At 45.5% G+C, this 26,110-nt stretch overlaps 1 pseudogene; it reads left to right on the top strand.

Annotated features, from left to right (window-relative positions):
* LOC128822732 (secretory carrier-associated membrane protein 1-like) overlaps nucleotides 1-26,110 on the top strand; it is an 85,468-nt pseudogene that overhangs the window by 16,236 nt on the left and 43,122 nt on the right.

Genomic DNA, 26,110 nt, shown 5'->3' with positions numbered 1-26,110 from the left:
TTCTTCGAAATAAGACAAAACAGTATTTTAGGAATGTGTTAGAAGGTTAGCTTATTGTTCCAAAATGTAGGGAAAAAACATAGGAAAAGCACTAGGAGCTACAACCATGCATTAACAATCTACAAAACTACAAATATATAATAAATATTTAAAAGCTAAAAATCTTTAGATATCAGTTCAGGGTCCCTCTCTGAAGGCAGCCAGCTCCAGCTGTAATAAACTGACTGCCTCAGAACCTAGGGTTCTAATTATTCCTTAACAGGTGGTGACCCTACCACTTCCCTGGGGAGCCTGTTCCAATGCTTAAACATTCTTTTAGTGAAGAAATTATTCCTAATATCCAACCTGAACCTCCCCTGGCACAACTTTAGGTCATTTTCCCTTCTCCTGTTGCTAGTTGCCTGGGAGAAGAGGCCGACCCCCACCATGCCATAGCCTTGTTTCAGGTAGTTGTTGAGTAATTAGGTTTCTCCTGAGCCTCCTTTTCTCCAGGTTAAACAACCTCAGCTCCCTCAGCTGCTCCTCCTAGGACTTACGTTCCAGACCCTTCACCAGCTTTGTTGCCCTTCTCTGGACATGCTCCAGCACCTCAGTGCCCTCCCTGTAGTGAGGGGCCCAGACCTGGACACAGTATTCAAAGTGTGGCCTTACCAATATTGAGGACAGGGGGGCAATGACTTCCCTAGCCCTGCTGGTCACACTATTTCTGATACAAGCCAGGATGCCATTGGCCTTATTGGCCACCTGGGCACACACTGGCTCACGTTCAGCTGTCGACCAGCACACCCAGGTCCTTCACCGGGCAGCTTTCCAGCCACTCTTCCCCAAGTCTGTAATGCTGCAGGGGGTTGTTGTGACCCAAGTGCAGGACCCAGCACTTGGCCTTGTTGAACCTCATACAATTGGTCTGGGCCCATTGATCCAACCTGTCTAGATCCTTCTGCCAGAGCCTTCCTACCCTCAAGTAGATCAGTACCCAACTTGGTGGTGTCTGCAAACTTACTTAGGGTACACTAAATTCCCTCATTCAGATTATGGATAAAGGTATTTAACAAGCTCAGGATGATGTTGTTTTGGAGACAGAGATGGATTTTTTTTAGTGAAAACAAACTTTTTTAGAGTTTTATACGATATGATGATATGTGTTGACTTGTTGCTTGTATACATATGCATACATTTACAGAACTGTTTTCCCTTCTAGGATCCTTCTGTTACACAAGTGACAAGAAATGTTCCACCAGGACTAGATGAGTATAATCCTTTCTCTGATTCAAGAACAGTAAGCGCATTTATTTATTAATAATGCCATTTATCTTTTTAGGCAAGATTTGTAGGGTATTGTTTTAAGTGTTTGGGACTGATGTAAAACATCCAAACTGGGGGAAGAGAGGCCCCGTGGAAAGAGATCTGTAGGTTTGGATTGATGGCAAGTTGATTATGAGTCAACCATGTGCCCTGGCAACCAAAAGGGACAAGCACGTCCTGGGGTCTATCAAGCACTGCATTTCTGTCTGGTCAAGGGAGATGATTGTCCCCCTTTACACTGCACTGGTGCAGCTTCACCTTGAGTACTGTGTGCATTTTGGGGCACCTCAATATTAAGAAGGACATCAAACTATTAGAGTGCATCCAGAAAAGGGCACCAAGATGGTAAGAGGTCTTGAGGGCAAGACTTATGAGGAGCAGATGAGGTCACTTGGTTTGTTCAGCTTGGAGAAGGGAAGGCAGATGACCTTGTTGCAATCTACAACTTCCTCAAGGTTGGGTAGCAAGGAAGAGGTGATGATCTCATCTCTGGTGACCAGTGATAGGATGCCTGGAAATGGAATGCATCAGGGGAAGTTCAGACTGGGCCTTAGGAAAAGGTTCTTCACTGAGGGGGTGGTTTGTCCCTGGAACAGGCTCCCCAGGGAGGTGGTCACAGCACCAAGCCTGCCAGAGTTCAAGGAGCATCTGGACAATGCCCTCAAGTCATATGGTTTAGTTTTAGGTAGTCCTGTGAGGAGCAGAGAGTTGGACTTAATGATCCTTATGGATCCCTTCCAATTTGAGATAGTCTATGTTAAGAGCTAGCTAGAGGTAATGGAAGATGTGTAAGGATAGATAGTCCCATCAAGTATTTGGAGGATTCAGTGGATCGGTTGACTTAAATGATCTTTGACCCTTAAAGGAAAGGTGACTTGCTGAAAGGGGCCCAAACCAGAATTGAGTTTTGCCTTGTGAATGGAATGATGCACTTCACTTATAAGAGAGAAGCAACAATAATTTTATTTATTGATATAAAACACTGAGTTAACGAGATTTAATGGTAAATGTGACTGGTTTGACAAGATTTGATGGCAAGGTACACTTGATTATTTACTGCATAGAGGACATAGTCAGATAAAGCAGTTGAAAAGACCCTTCCATTGAGTAATGAGGTTCAGAAAGGACCCCTTTGCTTTCTAAATTCCTCAGAGAGGAGTCTAGGTTCAGCAGAATCCAATACTAGTCTCAGACTTGATCAACAGTTTATGTATAAAGGATTATATGTGCAGAATCAATCTTTTGTATCACTTAGTTAAGATTTCAAAGTTGAGCATGCTATTAATCACCAAGCATCTATCGTGGTAAGGAATCTTTCAACCTCAAGGAGTAACCTTGAGAGGTGTCCCTACTCAAGGGGAGATCCAGGTGTGCAGCCCGCTGCCATGCAGGAGAGCTCAATGGGCCATGGGCTGTCCACTATAAAGTAAGATGATGGACTTATATGAAAGCACACTGTCACTGTGTGAGTTAAGGCAGGGAGGCAGCTGGAACAACCACAAAACCACAGCTCATATGCAAAGAGTAATTTTATTTAATTACCTCACTAGCTGGAGGAGACACACAAGCAGGAATGCAGGCAACTGTTAGGCTCATTCCATGCTAGTGGGTGATGGGGCTGCTGTTTGCACCCATTTATCAGGGGCCTGTGCACATGTAGTTTACCACCATGCTCTGATCTCTGTGCTTTGATCTTTCTCCCAAGACAGAGCTCAAGCATGTCCATGAGAGTGCCTCCAAGTCTCTCCAAACACCTATGTTATCCCTACACAGAGATTCTACTTCTCAAAGCAGACAGAGGATAAACAGCAGTAGGCATAATATATGGGGTTTGCTACACTATTATTCTCCAGGGTTTGGCATTCCCAGCTGCAAGGTCACTTGATTGAATCTACTGTCCTCTACCATCCCTCTTGCCATTCTTCCACTTTTAACCCTTTCCTCCCAACAGTCATATTCCACCCCATGACTATAGTCAATTCATCTTGCCTTCACAGAATGGTCTTACCTCTGTGCCATAAATTGTATATTGATGGTTGTGGCAACAGCTCTCTGGCCACAGAGAGCAACGCACAACTTTCCCAGGCATTGTCCTGGGAAAGGCTGTGAGAAGATCAGAGAAAAGAATGAGAAGCAATTCTTATCTTAACTTGCTGCACCTGGTATTGTGAACATGTGGAATGTGTTATGGAGATTTGTTTACCAAAGGGTGGTTTCTTAATTAGCCAACGGTGATGGGTTTAGATTTTTGTGCAATTCCTTCTGGGGGAGAAGTACCCTTTAGGATTACTTCCAGCAAGTTAAAGGGTCCTCTGGTTTGCACAGGCTGTTCCTGATGCATTTTTTCCAGCTTGTATTACTGCTCAGACTAAAGATAAAAGCCCCCTTTCCCACTTGGAATATCTCTGTTCTGTTTCTTTAAAAGCAGTCAAGCTGAACATTAAAAGTCTCTTAGGTCTATCTGGGCCACTTTGAAACAAGTTACAGTAGGTACCATGCTCAACAAAATCCCATTCTGCTATAATGGGGTCCTGGGGATGTACTGGTCACAGCAATTGATAGGTTCTTAATTCCTGTATTAGGGTTTTAACTGCCTTCTCATGTTCTGTATTCCACATCTACGGTTTTCCCTTTTGTAAAAGTGAATACGGGGGGGAGAAATGATAGAAAATCCAGGTACATTCTTGTATTGGGTTTGCATGGCCTGGTTGTTGGTAACAGGGGGGCTACAGGGGTGGCTCTTGTGAGGAGCTGCTAGAAGTTTCCTCAGTGTCCAGCAGAGATAATCCCTGGTGACTCCAAAGATGGACATGCTGCTGGCCAAGGCTGGGCCAATTAGAAGTGGTGGTAATGCCTCTGTGATAACAAATTTAAGAAGAAATCAAAACAAAAAGTTGGGGCGCAGTTTTAATTGCAACCAGAGAAGAGCGGAGTGAGAAAATGTGAAAAGAGCAACTCTGCAGACACTAAGGTCAGTGAAGAAGGAGGGGGAAGAGGTGCTTCAGGCACCGGAGTCGATTTCTCTGCAGTCTGTGGTGAGGACCATGGTGAAGCAGCTGTTTCCCTGCAGCCCAAGGAGGGCCACAGGGATGCAGAGATCCACTGGGATGCAGCCTGTGGAGGAGCCCCATGCCAGAGTGAGTGAATGCCTGGAGGAGGCTGTGAGCCCATGGGAGACCCGTGGAGAGAGGGGCCCTATTCCCATTCTGGAGCAGCCTGTCCTTGAAGGACTGCACCCTGTGGAAGAGTGACCCACGCCACAGCAGTTTGGGGAGGACTGCTGCCTGTCGGATGGACTCACATTGCAGCAGGTCGCAGAGAGCTGCTGCTCTTGAGATGGAGCCTCATCAGAGAAGTGCGTGGAGAACTGTCTCCCATGGGAGGGACCCCTCCACAGTGCAGCAGGGGAACGACTTCTCTCCCTGAACAGTAGAAGAAAACCTTAGGTGACAAACTGACCAAAAACCTGTCTCCCTTTGCTGTCAGTGGGAAGGAGGGAGGGACTGGGGGAAAAGGAGGTGTTTTTAAGGCCTTATTTTACTTTTCATTATCCTCCTCTGATTCTGTTAGTAATAAATTCACTTAATATCTCTTAAGGGCCTGTTTTGCCCTTGATGGTAATTGATGAGTGTTTTCTCCCAATCCTTAACTCATGAACCCTTAATTAAATTTTCTCTCTTCTGTCCAGTTGCAGAGGAGGGTAAGTGAACAGCTTTCATAGGTGCCTGGTGTCCAGCCAGTGCCAAATCACGACATGCTATATAGTGCTCCAAGGCAGGCTTGTCTGCAGTGACCATGAGATGGTGGAATTTGAGATCCTCAGGGCAGTGAGGAGGGCACGCAGCAAACTCACTGTCTTGGACTTCAGGAAAGCAGACTTTGGCCTCTTCAAGGACCTACTCAGTAGAGTCCCATGGGATAGAGCCCTGGAGGGCAGAGGGGCCCAAGAATTCTGGCTGACATTCGAGGATTGCTTCCTTCAAGCTCAGGAATGACATATTCCAACAAGGAGGAAATCGGGCAAAAATGCCAGGAGTCCTCCATGGATGAATAAGGAGCTGCTGTGAGCAAACTCAGAGCAAAAAAAATATTTCAGAAGGTAGAAATGAGGACAGGTAGCCTGGGAGGAATACAGGGAAATTGTATAGGAAGCTAGGGATGAAGCTAGGGATAAAACTAGGGAAGCCAAGGCCCAGTTAGAATTGAGTCTGGCCAGGGATATCAAGGATAACAGGAAGAGCTTTTAGAGGTATGTTGCAAACAAAAAAAAAAGACTAGGGATAATGTGGGCCCTCTCCAGAAGGAAACCGGAGGCCTGGCTGCCCTGGATAAAGAGAAGGCTGAGGTTCTCAATGACTTATATGCCTCAGTCTTCAGCAGCAAATGCTCCAGTCGTGCTGCCCAAGTCATGAAAGGCAAATGCAGGGACTGGGAGAAGGAAGACCATAAGCCAGCTGTAGAATCAGGTTCAAGACCATCTAAGGAACTCGAATGTGCACAAGTCCATGGAACCTGATGAGATTCATCCACAGGTTCTGAGGGAACTGGCAGATGAAGTTGATAAGCCACTATCCATCATACTTGAAAAGTCATGACTGTCAGGTGAAGTTCCCAATGACTGGAAAATGGGAAATATAACCCCCATTTTTAAAAAGGGGAACGTGGAAGACCTGGGGAACTACAGACCAGTCAGTCTCACCTCTGTGCCAGGTAAGATCATGGAGCACAATCTCCTGGAGACTATGCTAAGGCACATGGAAAACAAAGAGGTGATTGGTGACAACCAACATGGCTTCACTAAGGGCAAATCATGCCAAACAAATTTGGTGGCCTTCTATGATGGGGCTACAGCACTGGTGGATAGGCAAAGCAACTGACATCATCTACCTGGACTTGTGCAAAGCATTTGATGCTGTCCTGCATTACATCCTTGTCTCTAAATTGAAGAGACATGGATTTGATGGATGGACTACTCTGGATAAAGAACTGGCTGGATGGCCGCATGCTAAGAGTTATGGTCAGTGGCTCATTGTCCACATGGACACCAGTGATGAGTGGTGTCCCTCAGGGGTCAATGTTGGGGCTGATACTGTTCAACATTTTTGTCAGGGCCATGGACAGTGGGATCGAGTGCACCCTCAACAAGTTCACTAATGACACCAAGCTGTGTGGTGTAATCAACACACTGGAGGGAAGAAATGCCATCCAGAGGGACCTGGACGGGCTTGAGAGGTGGGTCTGTGGAAACATCATGAAATACAACAAAGCAAAGTTCAAGTTCCTTCACCTGGGTCATGGCAATCCCAAGCATAGAATCACAGAATGGGTCAGGTTGGAAGAGACCAGTGGGCCATCTGGTCTGACCTCCCTCCTCAAGCAGGGTCATCCTAGAGTACATGGCACAGGATTGTGTCCAGATGGCTCTTGAATATCTCCGGTGAGGGAGACTCTATAACCTCTCTGGGCAATCTATCCCTGTGCTCAGTCACCCGCACAGTAAAGAAGTTCTTCTTATCATGTTCAGGTGGATCTTCCTGTCTTCCAGTTTCTGCCCATTTCCTCTTGTCCTATTGGTTGGCACCACCAAGAAGAGCCTGGCTCCATCCTCTTGACACCCTCCCTTCAGATACTTATAGACATTGATGAGGTCCCCTCTCAGTCATTCCTTCTCGATGCTGAACAGGCCCAGCTCCGTCAGTCTTTCCTCATAAGAGAGGAGCTCCATGTCTCTCTTGTACTGAGGAGCCCAGAACTGGACACAGCACTCCAGATTAGGCCTCACCAGGGCTGAGTAGAGGGGCAAGATCACCTCCCTTGACCTGCTGGCAATGCTCTTCCTAATGCATCCCAGGATTCTGTTGGCCTTCTTGGCCACAGTCATGGGTCATGGACAGTTCCTTCTCCACAGAACTGCTTTCCAGCAGGTCAGCGCCCACCCTGTACTGGTACCCAGGCTTGTTCCTCTCCATGTGCAGGACCCTGCACTTGCCTTTGTTGCATTTCAGACTTCTTTTCTGCCCATCTCTCCCAACTGTCAAAGTCCTTCTGAAGGGCTGCACAGCACTCTGGGGTATTGACCACTTCTCAGAGTTTTGTATCATCAGTGAACTTGCTGTCTGAAACAACACATTGAAATACACAAATAGGCAGTATAATTAGCATAACACATGCTAAGGGTGCATGTTAAAAGTAACAGCAGGAAACAAACAACAAAAAAAGTATTTTTAAATCTACTGTATCAATAACATTCTTGTGATTTTTTTTCTACATTAAATTTTTAGAAACATCTTAATTTCACTGACATGGTTGCAAGAATCTATTAAGCTAAGTTATGACTGGACCCCCTTCCCTCCAAATTATTATCACTTTGAAATTACGTGACTTTCAGGCAAATATATGTGAAAAGAAATAACAGTTCTTTACATATATATATGTATTTATAATAAGGCAAACAAACGACAACAACAGCAGCAATAACAAACAGAAAAGAAATCCAGAGACCCAATAACAGCCATCTCTCGGCTGTCAAGCACTTTCCCCTTTGGTATAGTTATGGTCACAGCCAGCAGGGGTGCTGGTGGCTCCCAGCCGGGCAAGGCAGATGCGATGATTCCCTCATGGCTGCAGAGGGCGCTGTGACACAAACTCAGCCGCCTCTCTGCATGTGGGTAATGGAGGCTGAGTCAGCGGTAGAAAAGGGACTTCCTTTACAAACTCTCAGCGGCAATCTATCCCAGTGCCCCTCCAGATGGCAGAATGGCCTGTAGTAGGAACCTTGGAGAAGCAGGCTGGAACAGCAGAGGCAGGCACAACTGGGGGTGGCAAACAAAATATAGCAGAAACTCTGCAGTCGCAGCAGGAGCTGCAGGGGTCAGGCAGACAGGGAGTGTTGGGTTAAGTGTAGCGAGGAACCAAAAGCAGCAGCAGAAAAACAGAGGGGCTGGGCAGCGGCAGCTGGGCTCCTGCAAACAGCTGGGAGACGCTCACTCAGAGTGGGGAGGGGGTCGGGGACCCGGGTTTTCCCCTGAGTAGATGGTGAATGTTATAGATGGGTAATGCAATGGTTGGCTCTCACAATTAAGGGATGAATATTATGTGTATGTTAAGAAGTTTTATTGATGTATAGTTATGTTATTGTGATTTGTTGTTTGGATGTCCTCTGTTCTCCCCATAGTCCCCTTTATGGTTGCCAAGGAACAGACTTGGTAGTTGGGACATGTGGAGGGAGGGCATGTACCTGTGCCCCTTGCATTGGGGCATTTGGGAGGAGGGAAGGCTTGTTACTAGGAGGTGTGACATGACAACACCTGACCTCCAATCAAGCTGCAAGAAAGTAGTCTCCACCAATAGATGGTAAAGAAGAGTTGACTGGCAGACATTGGGAGGGGCTAGCGTTACCTAATGCAACACCAAGGGTATAAAAGATAGAGCAGCCATTTTGTGGGTGAACATATGGCGGTTTAGTTTCACGCTCCTAGCACTGCTCTTCTTTTTCCTTATTAAGTCCTCTGTTGTATTTTGTTAAAGTTTAATAAACCTTTGAAATTTTTAGAGTGAGTGGTCATTTGTCACAGTGAGGGTCCTTCCCAGTGAGATCGGGTGTTGATAAGGTCCCAGTGCAATGGCTGTTCTTACAAGCAAAGCCTCACTCATGGTAGGAGAAGCAGTAAAAGACAGAACTCCATCGTGGCAGCGAATTCTTCCCACAGCAACTGCAGCCTGACCATCTCCCCTCCAACCTGAGAGAGAGAGAGAGCGCGCGTGAGGAGCTGAGCCCAGCCCCTCGCCCCCCCAGCCAAAATTTCTCAGTGTCTGCACTTTCCAAGAGAAAGCCTCCAAGCTAAGACTGCAGCCAGCTGCACCCTTCCCCCTCCTCCTCCTTCTCAGCCACATCTGTTGTCTCTCTTAAGTATCATCATTATCATCTCTTAGGCAACAAATGTGAGAAAATTCCCTGAGATAAAGAAAAAAAAGGAAAAAATCCTGACCTCCAACACTGGTACAGTGCTGTGGTTTGGATTTAGTATGAGAATAATGTTAATAACACACTGATATTTTGATTGTTGCTAAGTAGTGCTTACCCTAAACTTTTCAGTATCTCATGCTGAATCATGTTTTTAAAGGGTTAAGATTTTAGCTGAGGGTTAGAACCAATTCATATTTAAGTTAGATACACCAATGATAGGTTAATGATTATTAGATGCTTAAGCTAAAGCTAATTGTTATATTATGAGCTTATTTGTAGAAGGAAGTGGAGCAAGTGAACCATTTTAGGAACATACTGAAACCAGTAGAACAGTGCCCAGCACCTGGACCCTATGTCAATCCATCACGAAGCAGGGGGCCTTGGATGGTGCCAGAGGGTCATAGAGACCAGACAAAGACCTTCCTGACTTCATCCCTGGGACCACTTACCCAATTCGAGACCACCGACCCAATTCAAGAGAAGAATTGCGCACGTGTGAAATACTAATGACCTAATTTTAATACAAAGCAGGGATGGGAGGTGCTGGGGTTATGCATATGTATTATTTTAGGAAATAAATAGAAGGCAAAAATCCTCGTACAGTGCGGTCATGCATTTCGGGGACGAACCCCATGGTGCTGCCTGCTGGCGTAATAAACATACTACTTTCTAATTTTGACTAGTTAGTGAGTCTTTGTCCGTGATTTTCGGTTTTAACGATTCAGTGCTCTGCCAGTGGGCAGGTGCACAAGAAACTCTGAGGGAACATGGCCAGGACAGCTGACCTGAACTGGACAAATGGATATTCTATTCTATGGAATGTCATGCTCAGTATATAAACTGGGTGGAACTGGCCCGAAGCCATGAATTGTTACTCAGGGACAGAATGGGCATTGATCAGTAGGTGGTGAGCAACTGTGTTTTGCATCGCTTGTTTTCCTTGGGTTTTATTTCTCTCTTCCTCTCCGTTACTTGTATTATCATTATTATTATTTTATTTCAAATATTAAACTGCTCTTATCTCTGCCCATGAGGTTTAGATTTTTGTCTGATTCTCTTCCCCACCCAGAGGAGCGTTGGGGGGGGGGTGAGGTTGAGTGAGTGGCTATGTGATACTTAGTTGCCAGATGGGCTTAAACCATGACAACAGGCTCTTACCTAGGCATGTGTATCATGGATAGCAATTCTAACAGCGTATAGATTGCCAGCTAGCAGATAGTGGGACTTAAGCAAAGTGTGAATCCCGATAATCTTGTACATAATTAGTTCCTTATATTAATCTCATCTATCATATATGCTGTTGGGTAGCATCTTTCATTATGTATCTCTAATGAGATTTCTGATGGGTTCCTTTATTCTTAAGCATATATGCATAGTCCAGTCATTAGCAGCACTGCAGGCTATTTGGACAAAGTGTCTTTCAAGGATAGGTATATTTTAATACATTGTTCAAATATTTTCTATCCTGCCAATCCACCTTTAAATACTATTACAGGTGTCTGTGAAGGTCTACTGGAGTCCTTACTGGAGACTGTGGGCAATCTTGTTTATTAGTCTAGCAGGCAGCTGTAAGACCCCAAAACTCAATCAATAAAAAGGTTTATGGTTTTTTTTTTTTGTACCCTGAGTTAGACATACAGGAGAAATATCAACAAGATTTCTCAAGAGGTCAAAACAAAAAAAAACCTTTAGTGGCAACTTCAGAAAATCAGAGAACTTTGGCAAAAGTTTAGAGCAGCATTCAATCAACACAACATTTCATAAAGCATTAACTTAGCCCATTCAACTTAGCAAAGTCCAAGCCCATCCAATTTTAAGTTACTCAAAACTCCGAGAAGAGGAAATTAGAAGAAGGAGAAAGAGAGAAACAATGTAAAAAAGAATAAATATGAACAAATATAGCTACCACTCCTGGTTTCCATTGGTATCTCAGCTGATATAAAATCCAAGGAAAGGTAGGGTCAAGACATGCTTGCCTCGTGTTCTGGGTTAAGTATCCTTTGGCTTTCTTGGGCCTTTCCCCCAGGTGGGAATTCCGGTCATCTGGCCACTCAAGAGCTGGGTTAGGGGCTCCAGAGGCAGGGTGTAGAGCATCGCCTCTGGTGTGCCAGTGATTGGCAGCCACTGCAGGGGTGGGGTATGCAAGGCAGGGCATTGCCTCCCCAGGGCAAGGCTCAACCTTCCCATTCCCCCACACACATGCCCAAAATGTTTTGAGCCAGCAATCCTTCTAGTTTCTCACAACAGCTTTTAGCAATTATGCATTCAAAGTTACTGTTACCTTAGCCATAGAGCTAAAGGGGGGCTTTTTTGCATTGCTCTAACCTACAATGCATAATGCATTTTTTCCAGTAGCTAGTACTTTGGTACAGGGTTTGTATTTTATGTTTGAAGCACATGATAAGACTTTTGATGGTTGTCTAATTTTTATAGGAGTTGTCATAGAAGAGACCTTTGTCCTCGTCACAGAACGCTCCAATATAAGGAATAGCAATACTAACTGTCTTTAACCAACTTTGTGTGTCTTTGTCTTGGTTTGAAAGACAGGTGTCTGCTAAGGAAAGCAGGAGCCTCCCTTGAAATGGAAAATATGGCCCCCTTCCCTCCGAATTATTATAACTTTGAAATTATGGGTCTTTCAGGCAAAAATATGGGAAAAGGAATAACAGTTCTTTACTAGTGTATGTATATGTATAACAAGGCAAACAAACAACAACAATGGCAGCAACAACAGAACCAGAAACCTAGTAACAGCCTTCTTTCAGCTGTCAAGCACTTTCCCCTTTGGTGTAGGGATGGTCACAGCCAGCAGGGGTGCTGGTGGCTCCCAGCCAGGCAGGGCAGGTGTGAAGATTCCCTCGCGGCTGCAGAGGGCGCTGTGGTGTGAGTTTGGTTATCTCTCTCACGTGGTAATGGCGGACATGCCAGTGAAAGGGATGGAAAAGGGGCTTCCTTTACAAACTCTCAGGGGCAATCTATCCCAGTGCCCCCTCTGGATAGCGAAAGGAGCTGTAGCAGGAACCTCGGAAACAGCATGCTGGAACGGCAGGGACTAGCAAAACCTCAGAGTGGTAGGCGAGATGTATCAGAAACTCGGCAGCTGTATGTGAAAAATGCGTATTTTATGATTGCCTTTTCGCAAATATTAAAATGAATATTATATGTGTTATCTTAGAAAGTTATGCTGTATTAATTCTCTTAAGTAGTGTGTTAAATATAGTTTTAGGTTATAACATAATGCTAAAATAGAAACTATGCAATGTAAGATACTTTTTAACTAGCTCAAGAAAGAGGTGAGATAATCAAGAAATTCTTCGAACAGAGGTAACAGCAACAAGACACCAAAATCCCCAAGAGGCCTCCTTATCAGAAAAGACAAACTTTATTCCACCTCCTTCTCGTCTTTGAGGCGCCAACAGGATTAAGGAGGAAAGTTGACAATAACCAGAGAAATCCCTAGTTTGAAAGGAATGTAGGCATCATGTATGAGATATATGAATATGCAACAGGCTATTGCTTTTAAGGCTTAATCCTTTGTTAGCGAGCCATGCTTTCAAGAGGAAAGCATCCGAACGTTTGTAATTCTTTGCTTTTTATTGTCCTTTATTGTCCTAACTCCGATTGTCCAAATTCTTATTCCTCTAATTTGTATTACTATTTTTATAACCATTTTATTACCATTAAAGTTTTAAAATTTTAAAACAAGTGATTGGCGTATTTCACATGTAGCTGGAACCATAGGGTGTCCTGGCAGGCAGGGGGTGTGGGGGCTACAGTGTAGCAAAAAAAACCCCAAACCCAGAGCAGTGGCAGAGGAATGGCGGGAGCGGTGCAGTGGCAGCCCAGCTGCCAAACATGGCAGGGAGAGGCTCCCTGGGAGGGGGAAAGGGTTCAGGATCCTGGGGTTTCCCCTGAAGCACCCAAGCAGATGGTGAAAGTCCCTTTTTTACTGAGGTAGGGTGTTAATAAGGTCCAAGTTCAGTGTCTGCTCTCACGAGCAATGGCTCACCCACAGCAGAAGAAGCAGGACTGGGCTACGCTCCAGAGCAGCAGTGAATTCCCCTCCCAATTAGCAGCAACTCCACTGTCCTCCTCCGAAACCACGGGAGCAAGAGAGAGCTGCACCCAACCCATTCCCCCAACCCAAATCTCACAATATCCTTGCTCTTCCCAGAGAAACCCCCGGTAAAAAGAGACCAGCCAGCTGCACTCCTCCCCTGAGCTGTGGCAACTTCTTTTGTCTCTCTTAAATAAATACCCGGTTGTTATTGTTCCTTAGCAACAAAATGGGAGAAAATTCCCTGAGAGAAAGAAACAAAAGGAAAAAATGCTAAAACCCAACAGTCTTCATGCTAGAACAATGAGTAATCCTTTTTTATGATGAAAAGCTTAAATCACTGAGTATTTTTGAGGAATGAGACTTCTCTGATATTTCAGTATTCTGTTAGGACTTGATATAAAAAATGGAAAATTATTTTGAAATGCTGCAATATTATACACAGATGTGATAGATGAGTAATGCAATGGTTGACTCTCACAATTAAAGACAAATATCATGTATATATGTTAAGAGAAGTTTTATAGACTTATAGTTATGTTTTACCCCCCCTTGTGTTGTTATCAGGGGGTGACCTGGGTTTGGGACATTTGGGAGGGTCGGCTTGTTACTATGGCAACATCTGACCTCCAATCAAGATTTAAGGATGTAAACTCCACCACTAGAGAGCAAAGAAGGAGCTGATGGACAGAACTTTGGGAGGGGCTAAAGGATTAAAAGGCCAAATCTCCATTGTGTGGATGAGCACATGGTGGGAAAAAATCTTTTGCTCCCAGCACCATAATATTTTCTCTATTCAGTCTTCTGTTGTATTTTTGATAAGGTTTTAATAAACCTTTTAAATTTTTAAAAGTGAGTATAATTTCTCACAATGGGGGCTCTCCCTGGGATTTACACCTCGCCCCGGTGGCACTAAGAGTTCTCAAAAGGGGTGCCCCCCTGCCACAAATTTGGCAGAATCTATCAGACTTTCCCAGGGCCACTGGTGGTCGCAGGTTGGAAGCCTGGAGGCAACAGGAGGCTCGATAAAGAAAAAGAGAAAAAGGGGTTTGAAAAACGACATTCACTTGTGTTAAAATTTTAGAAGTTTAATAGTAATGAAAATAGTAATAAAAATTAGGACAATAAGAATTTGGACAATCAAAGTTAGGACAATAAAAGACAATAAAAAGCAAAGAGTTACGGACGTCCAGGCGCTTTTGCTCTGCCACAGAAGCACACCTTGCTAACAAAGAATTACCCCTTAAAAGCAATAGCCTATTGCATATTCATATATCTCATACATGATTCAAACATTCCTATTCAAACTAAGGGTGTTTCTGCTTAGTTTCAACTCCCCCCCTCATCTTGTAAATCAATCGTGTTGGTCCCTCGAAGTCTGGGTCTTCCTGATAAGGAAGCAATAATTCTTCTCTTGAGATCTTAGTGTCTTGTTGCTGTTATCTCTATGCGAAGAATTTCTTAATTATCTTATCCATTCCTTGAGCTAGTTACAACAAGTATCTTACATCACATAGTTTCTATTTTAATATTATGCTATAGCCTAAAAACTATATTTAACACACTACTTAAAAGAGATTAATACACCATAACTTTCCAACATAACACATACAGTATTCATTTTAATATTTGTGAAAAGCCAATCATATAATATGCGTTTTTCACAGGGGGGTGAGTAACATTCTCATAACTATCTTTGGCCAGATAATTACTCTGTAATTCCGGTATAGGAAAGCAAACTTCACGCTATTACTATACTAGACCTGTTCTGGTCCGTTGAAGTTTTAGGATATTGGACGGTAGGAAGGAACAGCGGGACACATGGTGAAGAGGAAAGCGGGGATCCCCTCTTGGCTGGCAGGACACGTGAGATTGACGGCGTTATAGGTAAAAATTAACCGAGCCAAATTTAATATTTAATAAAAAATAGATTTTTATTATGCGACTGAAATTCGGTTCGAGATAGCGACAATCCAATCAAAAAGGTCAGTGCCAAGCCCTGGTATTGGTGCTGGGTGAAACACCGGTCCAACCTCTACAGCACAGGGTCTCCTATGTTCACACCGACCGTCCTGTTCGAGTGGTTTTTATACAGAGGCAGAGTTCTCGGCGATCAGGCTTTTCTTTCCTTTCAGAGTCTCATATTAATAGAATTTATTTTCTCTATGTTGTGTTGAATAAAACCATGTCTGGAGAGCGATGTCGAGTCGATCATCACTTGGGAGTTCCTTGGATCACCTTGGGGAATGACCCATCTCCAGGCGAGCTACGTTTATTCATTTGCAAATGAAGTCCTCCTCCCTCTTGTCAGCTGTGGTTTCGACATATGTGAGGCAATCCCCTGGCTCTGATTCGCATGCTTAAAACTTTATACAAATATTTTTTGGCAATATAACATATTATATCTATATATATCCCTTTATAGGCACAAATTATCCATATTATACATAACAAAGGGTTTGTGAGGGGTTTGCAGCACCGAGCCAGCGCACACGGGGTAGTCAGTGGGCCCACGTGAGGCATCACTTGGCTCTGGTGCCTGGCCCGGGCGGCAGGCTTGTGCTGGGGGGCCTAAGCGGCAGCAGCCCAGGCGGCAGGCTTGTGCCAGGATGGGGACTCGTGGAGGGGTCCCCAGCCAGCACACACAAAGGGAGTCCATGAGCCCACGTGGGTCAGCTCCTAGCTCTAGTGCGTAGCCAACGCTGTGATTTCCAGAGCCAGCCGGGACCAGAGTGGGAGAGGGGCGACCGCCTAAGTTTGCGGCGGGGGGGGGGGGGGTTGGGTCGCCCAGGAGTAGGTGTAACACTCAGCATGATGCGGCAGTTCGCGCACCCCCAAACCACGGCGGGCCAGAGCCGGATGCAGGACTGAATCGCAGTGGGCCGAGCCGCTGGGAGCAGCAGCGGAGCTGCCAAGTGGAGCTGTGGCGGGCCTTAGTCGAGCTGAGCCAGGCGGGGGCGGGGACCAGAGTGCAACTGTGGGACGGAAGCCCCCCTGGATCATAGGTGTTTTTCAGAAGAGGTAAAGTTCATTTCTTTCCTTTTCATTTTCTCTTCTCTTTCCTTCTTCCTCCTTTCCTGGTTTCTTTCCTCTCCTTTCCCTCACCCTTCTTAGGGAGGCGGGCCTTGCTGGGAGAGTGTGTAGTTGGCTGATTGGGGGAGGTGGGCTGTGTTGGGAGGGCCTGTGGTTGGAAAGGTGGGCTCTGTCAGGGAAAGACCTGTGATCTGCTGGTCAAGATGGGATCGTGGGTGAGTAGTGAATCCCCAAGGGAAGAAGCAGAAATTGAGGAGGTACCAATGGGTATACCCCCAGACAGTCCACTGGGAAGGAAACTAACCTGGTGGAAATATGACCCCAACACCAGAGATAAGGACGAGAGCAAAATGGTTCAGTACTACGTGGTAGAATGGACCAGAAGGGAAATTAGGAGTTATCATGTACACTGGCCAAGATATGGATCAGGCGAAGGATGGATATGTCGGGCATTAAATGTATATGTAAGAGCTAAGAAACCATTCAATCAGGAAGAGAGTGACTACGCTGCTTGCTGGGAAGGGGAAACCACACCCTAGAAGGTGAGCATGTTTAAGGTAACAGAACATAAAGAATGGGACCTATTAGACCACTTACCCCCCCCACCTCCAGTAGCTCCAACTGCACCTCCCTTATCCCCTGATGGGCCTAGCCAAAACACCAGAAACAGGGTAGCACAATGAGAGGAAAGCAGATCAGAGGATGGGAGCCAAGCATCAGGATTATACCCCCTGAGGGAAGTACCACGTGGTGGGGTGCAGGGAGGAATTGGATTTGTAACCGTACCTATCAGCTCCTCTGACATGAGAATGATTAAAAAGTAATTAAAAGGACTATTCGAGGACCCCATTGGATTAGCGGAGCAGTTAGACCAGTTTCTGGGGCCCAATATTTATACATGGGAAGAAATGCAATCAATAATGACCATGTTGTTCACACCAGAGGAAAGACAGATGATCCGGGCAGCTGGGATATGGATATGGGAAAGGGAGCATAGGCAAGGACCTCCTGGGGATCTGAAAATGCCCATAGTGCGCCCCAATTGGGACCACAACAGCACAAGGGGGAGGCAAGACATGGAGGAATATAGAACATTGATTATAAGAGGTGTCAAAGAGGCAGCTCCATGTAATCAAAAGGTCCGTAAGCCTTTCGATGAGCAGCAAAAGAGGGAAGAAACCCCAACAGAGTGGCTAGAAAGACTGAGGAAAAATATGAGGCAATATTCAGGAGTTGACCCTGATACAGTCGCCAGACAGATCTTACTAAAGATAAATTTTGTCACTCATGCCTGGCCACATATATGTAGAAAGTTAGAAAAATTAGATGGTTGGCAAGAAAGGAGGTTAGAGGATCTTTTGAGGGAGGCACAGAAGGTGTATGTAAAGAAGGACAAAGAGAAGGCCAAGGCAAAAGCCAACGTAATGGTAACTGCCATTAGGGAAGGAAACCAGCACGTAAAGAACTACCCAGGTAAAGGAGGGGGACTCCGAATGCGGGAAGATAGGCAGAGGGGGGATATGGCCCTCTGGGACTGGACACAAAAAGGAGAGTTTGGGAGATGGGGGAACCTAGGACCAGTTTGCTTTTACTGTAAAGAGAATGGACATATCAGAAAGAATTGTCCCCAGAAGGAAAAGGACCTGAGGGTCTATGAGACTGAGCAAAAAGGGGAAGCAGAAGACTAGGGGTGTCAGGGGCTCTACCTCCTGGGGACAGAATACCATCAGGAGCCCTTGATAACTGTAAAAATAGGCCCCCAGGAGGAAGAATTTGAATTCCTAGTAGACACGGGGGCTGAAAGAACTTGTGTTTTAGAATCCCAAAGGGGTTCAAAAAGGCTCAAGATACCATGCAAGTAGTAGGTGCAAAAGGGGAAGGGTTCAAAGTCTTAGTTATAAAGGAGGTAAAGCTTGAAGGGGCAAATAAGATAGGAATTGGGGATGTCCTATTAGTTCCAGAAGCAGGGTGCAATTTATTAGGATGGGATTTACAGGTGCAGTTAGACATTGGAGTGCTCCCAGAGGAAGGGAAAATGGTGGTTAAGCTTCTTCAATTAAGGGAAGAGGATGAGGACAAAATTCATGAGATGGTGTGGGCAAAACCAAAAAATCAAGGTAAATTGAACACGAAATCTATAGTAATAAAAATAGTTTATGAGAACCATCCAGTTCAGGTATGACAATACCCACTCTCCTTGGAGGGGAGACGAGGACTGCAGCCGGTGATCCAGGACCTACTTGAAGAAGGGATCTTAGAACCATGTATGTCCCCATATAATACACCCATATTACCAGAAAAGAAGTCAGATGGTGTGGCGTTAGCTTTTGTTCTCCCCGGCTGCACGCAGCTCTTGGGAGCCCGGCTGTGGCGTAGCTTCCACGTGCTGCCGGGGTTTTCTGCCGCGGGTTCCCGGACACGGCTTCGTGTCTCGGGCGCGTGGGCTGGCCAGCTGCTGTTACTGTGCGCTAGGGATCCGGTAAAGAGGTAAGGAATTTTTCCATTTACTCCATGCTGGACTGGAATGATTTATTGGTCACGTGGCGCGGTTCGATGGAAAGACGCAACCGCTCCCGGCACTCGCATGGGAGAAAATGGCGCCTGGGTGCCAGCGGGGTAGGATTTTATGGAGGGGTGGGGCGAGACGATCCACGGCCTGCCATCCAATAGGGGCGGCTGCCGTGGCGGTGACGCCAGCAACAGCGACCAACCAGAGAACCCCGCAGGGGCGGGCACCGAGCCTCGGGCTGAGTGGGATCGTGTGGATTGGGGTGGCAGGCACGGGGTTTCCTGGGGCCAGATGGGGGAGTGGTTACAGGAGCGGCAGAGGGAGAAAATCCAATGGCAGGCAGCTTGGGGCCAGAAACCGCGGGGGGGGGGAAACGACACGGGGGGTGCGTGGGATTACAGAACTTGACTTATTTTAACAGAAATTAAAAACCCTAATCTAAACCCGAACTCCAGGATGCAACAAGATGGGACTTACAGGCTTGACCAAGATTTAAGAGAAGTGAACAAAAGAACAGTGAATCAGTACCCAGTAGTGCCTAACCCCTATACACTACTGAGTAATATCCCCCTAGCATGCCAGTGGTTTAGTGTGGTAGACCTAAGAGATGCTTTTTGGGCATGTCCACTGGCAGAGAAAAGTAGGGATATATTTGCCTTTGAATGGGAGGAACCCGATTCCAGAAGGAAGCAACAGCTTTGGTGGACTAGGTTACCCCAAGGGTTTTCTGAATCCCCAAACCTATTTGGTCAAGCACGAGGAGAAGTACTGCAACTCTTCTCCATCAAACCTGAGATAAAACTCATCCAATATGTAGATGATTTGCTTCTCTCAGAATGGGAAGAAAATGAAGTTTGGGAATCCACCATAGCATTGTTAAATTTTCTGGGGGTCCAAGGACTTCAAGTACCAAAAAGGAAACTCCAATTTGTAGACCGTGAAGTAAAATACCTAGGACATGTGATTTGTCAAGGCAGCTGGTGACTGAACCCTGAGAGAATTGCAGGAATAGTCTCACTCCCACAGCCAAAAACTAAGGGAATTTAGAAGGTTTTTAGGCTTGTTGGGATATTGAAGGATATATGCAGGCTGTCAGGTTCTTGTATGAAAAGTTAGTGGAAGAAGAGATTAGGTTGGAAGAAGATGATGAGCAAAAGTTTGAAGCTTTAAAGCAAAAATTAGTGCACTGGCACTGAGTCTTCCTGCCTTAGACAAACCTTTCTATCTGTTTGTAGATATAGAAAAAGGGGTAGCTCATGGAGTATTAGCCCAGGACTGGAGAGGATCCAGGAAACCAGTGGCCTATTTATCAAAACTACTAGACCCTGTCAGCCGGAGGTGGCTAACCTGCATTCAGGTGGTGGCAGTGACTGCTGTACTCGTAGAGGAAAGCAAAAAATTAACCTTTGGGGGAAAATTGAAAATATATACCCCACACTCAGTTAGAAGTATCGTAAGCCAAAAGGCTGAGAAATGGCTCACTGATTCCCGAGTGCTAAAGTATGAAGCCATCTTAACAGATAATGATTTAGAGCTAATCGTGAGTAACCAACTCAACCCTGCCCAGTTTTTATATGGAGAACCAGGTGAGGAACTAGTACATAATTGCCTAGAAGTTATAAACTATCAAACTAAAGTAAGAAACGACCTAACGGATCAACCACTCCAAGAAGGGAAACGATTGTATATTGATGGATCTTCATGATTAATCCAGAGGCACCAGGTATTAGGGTACGTTATAGTGGATGAAGGGTTAGTAGCCATAGAAAAGGGAAAGTTACCTTCCGACTGGTCAGCCCAAGCCTGTGAGTTATATGCCCTAAAACGAGCTCTGGAAATATTAGCACAGAAAAGGGGAACAATATATACAGACTCAAAATACGCTTTTGGAGTAGTGCATACCTTTGGGAAAATTTGGGAAGAGAGGGGGCTATTAAATTCAAAGGGAAAGGGACTGATTAATGAAAAACTTGTTTTAGAAGTGTTAGAAACCTTACAATTACCAGAAGAAGTAGCAGTGGCATATGTTAAAGGACATCAAAAAGGGGCGACTCAAGAGACGCTAGGGAACAATTTAGCTGATTTAGAAGCTAAAAATGCAGCTGAATCAGGGACAGAAAAACTAATGATGGTGTTAACCCCCATGGGAGAAATGCAAGAAGTCCCGGTGTTTAGTGGGACAGAAGAGGAAGAACTCCTTAAAATAGGAGCCAAGAAAGATAATGAAGGGAAGTGGAGATCAGAAGATGGGAGGCAAATGTTGAATAAGTCCCTTGCCAAGAAAATGCTGGAAGGCATGCATGGGAAAACACATTGGGGTACTCAAGTGCTAAGTGATCAATTTCTAAGAGACTGGGGCTGCATAGGAATTTTCAGGATAACTAAGTCGGTGACTGAATGGTGTGTGATATGTCAACAAGTAAATAAGAAGGTCATGAGGAAAACACCCAGGGGAGGGCAAGAACTAGCCTTACGGCCCTTTCAAAACATCCAAGTAGACTTTACTGAGCTTCCTCAGGTACAATGGTGGAAATTTTTGCTAGCAATAGTAGATCACTTGACTCATTGGGTAGAGGCGGTACCCACTGTTAAAGCCAATGCCAATGTTGTGAGTAAAACACTTCTAGAATCAATCATTCCCCAATATGGGATGGTAAACAAGATTGATTCAGACCAGGGAACTCATTTCACATCAAAGATATTGCAGAAAGTTGTTCAAGCCCTGGGAGTGAAATGGGAGTTACACACTCCATGGCATCCCCAGAGTTCTGGTCGGGTTGAGCAAATGAATCAAACTCTTAAAAGAGCTTTAGTTAAGCTAATGATTGAAACCCAAATGTCAAGGATAAAATGTCTTCCTATAGCCTTTCTAAGAATTAGAATCCAACCCCGGTCAGATCTGGGAGTGTCACCCTATAAAATGATGTTTGGGTTGCCCTTCTTGACCTCTCCCCAGAAGGTTGCCACCTATGAGGAAGGGGAAGCCAATCCCAAGAAATATGTTATATCTATAGCACAAACCTTAGAAGGGCTAAGACATAAAGGGGCCATTCCTCAAACTACCATCCTGGATTTCAGAATCCATAATATTAATCCCAGGAATTGGGTGATGATCAAGTCATGGAGAGATCAGCCTCTAACTTCTCAGTGGGAAGGTCCCTTTCAGGTACTGCTCACCACCGAATCAGCTGTGCGAAATGCAGAGTGGGGATGGACTCATGCCAACAGAGTTAAAGGCCCAGTAGAAGAACCGAAAGAATGGACTATAACATCCAGGCTGGGTGAAACAAGATTAACTCTCAAGCAGAGACCGAGAGACAACCAGAAAAACAAGACGCCCAAAAAGTAGAGTCAAGCTTCCACCAGCCAGCTCGAGAACTGTTTTAATGGGCAAGAATTACAAGCATCTGTGGAGGGGAAGTACACAAGGGACCGTAAAAGGTAATGGGTCAGCATCCTTAAGAAAATAAGACAAAGGAAGGAGGGCAAGACCAGGTTGGCCCCTTTGTTCGCTACCAAGAAGACTCCATAGCCCTGCTGTGGGTAGCAACCCCATAGGCATGGTAAAGTAGGGGCAAAAAGGCCGTACCAGACCTCTATAATTCCTCAACTGTCTTTTAATACAAAAGGGACTGGAGGGCAAGACCAAGTTGGCCTCTGTATTCACCACTAAGATCCACCTACTATGGGTAGCAATCCCATAGGCAAGGTAGCTATACCGGACCTCTGTAATGTCCTTTTGGTCATTCCGGATAAGGGTGTCTAGGGAAAACCGGGGATTTTTTTCTCTTTGGTTCCCTCTCTCCTTGCCCACATCAACAGATGCTGATATGACTCATTGAGTTAAATTGTTTGAGCCAAATAACTTGTGGAAAAGGAAAAGGGGGGATTGTGATAGATGAATAATGCCATGGTTGACTCTCACAATTAAAAGGCAAATATCATGTATATATGTTAAGAGAAGTTTTATAGACTTATAGTTATGTTTTACCTCCCCTTGCATTGTTATCAGGGGTGGCCTGGGTTTGGGACATTTGGGAGGGTCGACTTGTTACTATGGCAACATCTGACCTCCAATCAAGATTTAAGGATGTAAACTCCACCACTGGACAGTGAAGAAGGAGTTGATGGACAGAACTTTGAGAGGGGCTAAAGGATTAAAAGGCCAAATCTCCATTGTGTGGATGAACACATGATGGGAAAAAATCCTTTGCTCCCAGCGCCGTTGTTCTGGTTTGAAAGCAAAACCAGTGAGAGACTCCTAGTCAGAAATACAGTTTATTGGGAAAAGGGAAAAGAAACAAAATGCATGCAATAATACAAAAGGAAGACCACTGACAAAGTCAGAATACAACCTGACACCCCTTTGGCCAGTGTGTTGGTAGCAGTCCAAATTGGAGTGGCTGCAGTCCTCTTGGCGTGGCAGATGTGGTTTCTGTTGGAGCAGTGGTCCTGTAGAAAAGGTGTAGTCGTCCAGTGGAAACCCCAGCTGTGTCCTCTTGGAAACCTGTGGGAAGGCTGCCTTTCTGTCCAAAAAATCCCAGAATATATCTAGGTGGGAATGCTTAGCTCCTCTCAGCTGGGTGGAGCATCTCACAATGGGCTGATGTCATTCTGAGTCATGTGGTGGGTCTTTGAGTACCTGTTAAACAGAAAGGGCTCCTGGAGGGAGTTATCTCTGAGTCATGTGGCAAGACATTGATGGGCCCATTAACAGGAGATAAGGAAAACTGCCCAGAAGACAACTGCTACACAGATGGCAATAGAAAACATCCTGCTTCACAATCTCAGACAGCCGTAATATTTTCTCTATTCAGTCTTCTGTTGTATTTTTTATAAGGTTTCAATAAACCTTTTAAATTTTTGAAAGTGAATATCATGCCTCACACAGAATTGGAGTTTACTCAGGCATGATGCTTTCTCCTCTGTGCATTTCAAAAATGGGTGGTGTATTGGTTTTCCATTACAAGGTTTTGGTATTAGGGGGGTACAAGGGTGGCTTCTGTGAAAAGCTGACAGAAGTCAGATAGAGCCAATGCCAGCTGGCTTCAAGACAGACCCACCACTGGCCAAGGCCTGGCTAATCAGCAATGGTGGTGTGACGTCCCACCCTTAAGGGGAAGGGAACACCCAAGATTCATAGATGCTGGTGGTTGAAAGGAATGATGAAGGCCAGAGGGTCTGCAAAAGCTTGCATAGTTTTATTAGTAAATTACATACATAGCACGGGAATTGGTATGTTAGTCCGTGACCTACTATGTAAACACATGGCAGTGGGTTTTGGGTAAAAGGGTAGAGAAGAGAGAAAGAAATTTTTGATAGAGGGGATAGAGGGGGGGAGAAGAGAAGAGAAGAGAAGAGAAGAGAAGAGAAGAGAAGAGAAGAGAAGAGAAGAGAAGAGAAGAGAAGAGAAGAGAAGAGAAGAGAAGAGAAGAGAAGAGAAGAGAAGAGAAGAGAAGAGAAATCGCCAGTCCTGGCTATGAATGTTTGAGACATGCACGTTAGCCCCCTTATCTTCCAAGCTTCTACAGATGGTAGTGCCTCTGGGATAGCATATTTTGGGAGGGGGGGAACTGCTGCACAAGAGCAGCTGTGAGAGGAGTGAGAATATGTGAGAGAAACAACTCTGCTGACACCAAGGTCAGTGGAGAAGGAAGGGGAGGAGGTGCTCCAGGCACTAGAGCAGATTCCCCTGCAGGCTGCGATGAAGACCATAGTGAGGCAAGTTTTCTCCCTGTAGCCCATGGAAATTAATGGTGGAGCAGTCCGTGGAGGACCCCATACCAGAGCAGGTGGATGTGCCCAGAAGAGGTTGTGACCCTGTGGGAAGCCCGTACTGGAGCAGGCTCCTAACAGGACCTGTGACCCTGTGGTGGACAGTAGTGTTTTGACCTTGGCTGGGTGCCAGGTGCCCCCTAAGCCAGGGTATTCACCTGCTCTGGCATGGAGCTCCTCCACAGGCTGCAGGAGGATCTCTGCATCCCTGTGGATTTCCATGGGCTGCCAGGGCACAGCTTCTTCACCATGGTCTTCACCATGAGCTGCAAAGGAATCCCAGCTCCGGGGCCTGGAGCATCTCCTCCTCCTCCTTCATTGATCTTGGTATCTGCAGAGCTGTTCTTAGATGTTCTCAGCCTGCTCTTCTCTGGCTGCAATTACAACTGCGCAACAACTTTTCTTTTTTCTTAATGATGTTATCACAGAGGCTTTACTACCATTTCTAATTGGCCCAGCCTTGGCCAGCAGCACATCCATCTTTGGAGCCACCTGGGATTGGTTCTGCCAGACATGAAGGAAGCTTCCAGTAGCTTCTCACAGAAGCGACCCCTGTAGCCCCCCTGCTATTAAAAGTCAGGCCCTGCAAACCCAATGCAGCCACAAGGACTTATTGCTGACTCATGGACAGTTTGTTGTCCTCCAGGGCCTCCAGGTCCTTTTCTGCAGTGCTGCTTTCCAGCAGGTCACCCCCAGCTTGTACTGATGCCTGGGGCTATTCCTACCCAGGTGCAGGACCCTGCATTTTCGTTTGTAGAATTTCAGAAGCTTTTTCTATCCATCTCCCCAACCTGTTGAGATCTTTCTAAATGACAGCACAGCACTCTGGGGTATTGGCCACTCCTCCCAGCTTTGTATCATCAGTGGACTCACTGAGGAGGCATCTACCGCTTCATCCAAGTCATTGATGAACAAGTTAAACAATACTGAGCCCAGCATTGGATCTTGGGACACACCACTAGTGACAGGCCTCCAACTAGACTGCAACTGATCACAACACTCTGAGACCTACCTTTCAGACAGTTCTCAATCTACCTCACTGTCCACTCATTCAACCCACACTTCTTGAGTTTGCCTATGAGGATGCTGTGAGAAAGTGGCAAAAGCCTTGCTGAAGTCCAGGTAGACAATATACACTGCTCTCCCCTCATCTATCCAGGTAGTTGTCTTGTCATAGAAGGCAATCAGGTTGGTTAAGCATAATTTCCCTTTAGGGAATCTATGCTGACTACTCCTGATCACCTTCTTGTAATCCATGGGGATAGACATGGCCTCCAGAGTGAGGTGCTCCATCACTTTTCCAGGGATTCAGGTGAAGCTGCGTGGCCTGTAGTTCCCTGGCTCCTCCTTCTTGCCCTTTATGAATATGGCACATTGTTTCTCTGGTTAACCTTTGTGAAGTAGATAGCTTTGGAAGACATTATTAATAAATTGCATCATGTTTGAGAATTGGAGCATGTCGCTG

This window comes from Vidua macroura, assembly GCF_024509145.1.
Source record: "Vidua macroura isolate BioBank_ID:100142 chromosome W unlocalized genomic scaffold, ASM2450914v1 whyW_random_scaffold_38, whole genome shotgun sequence".
NCBI lineage: Eukaryota > Metazoa > Chordata > Aves > Passeriformes > Viduidae > Vidua > Vidua macroura.
Note: the sequence above shows the minus strand (reverse complement) of the source record. Positions and strands in the feature narration are given on the sequence as shown.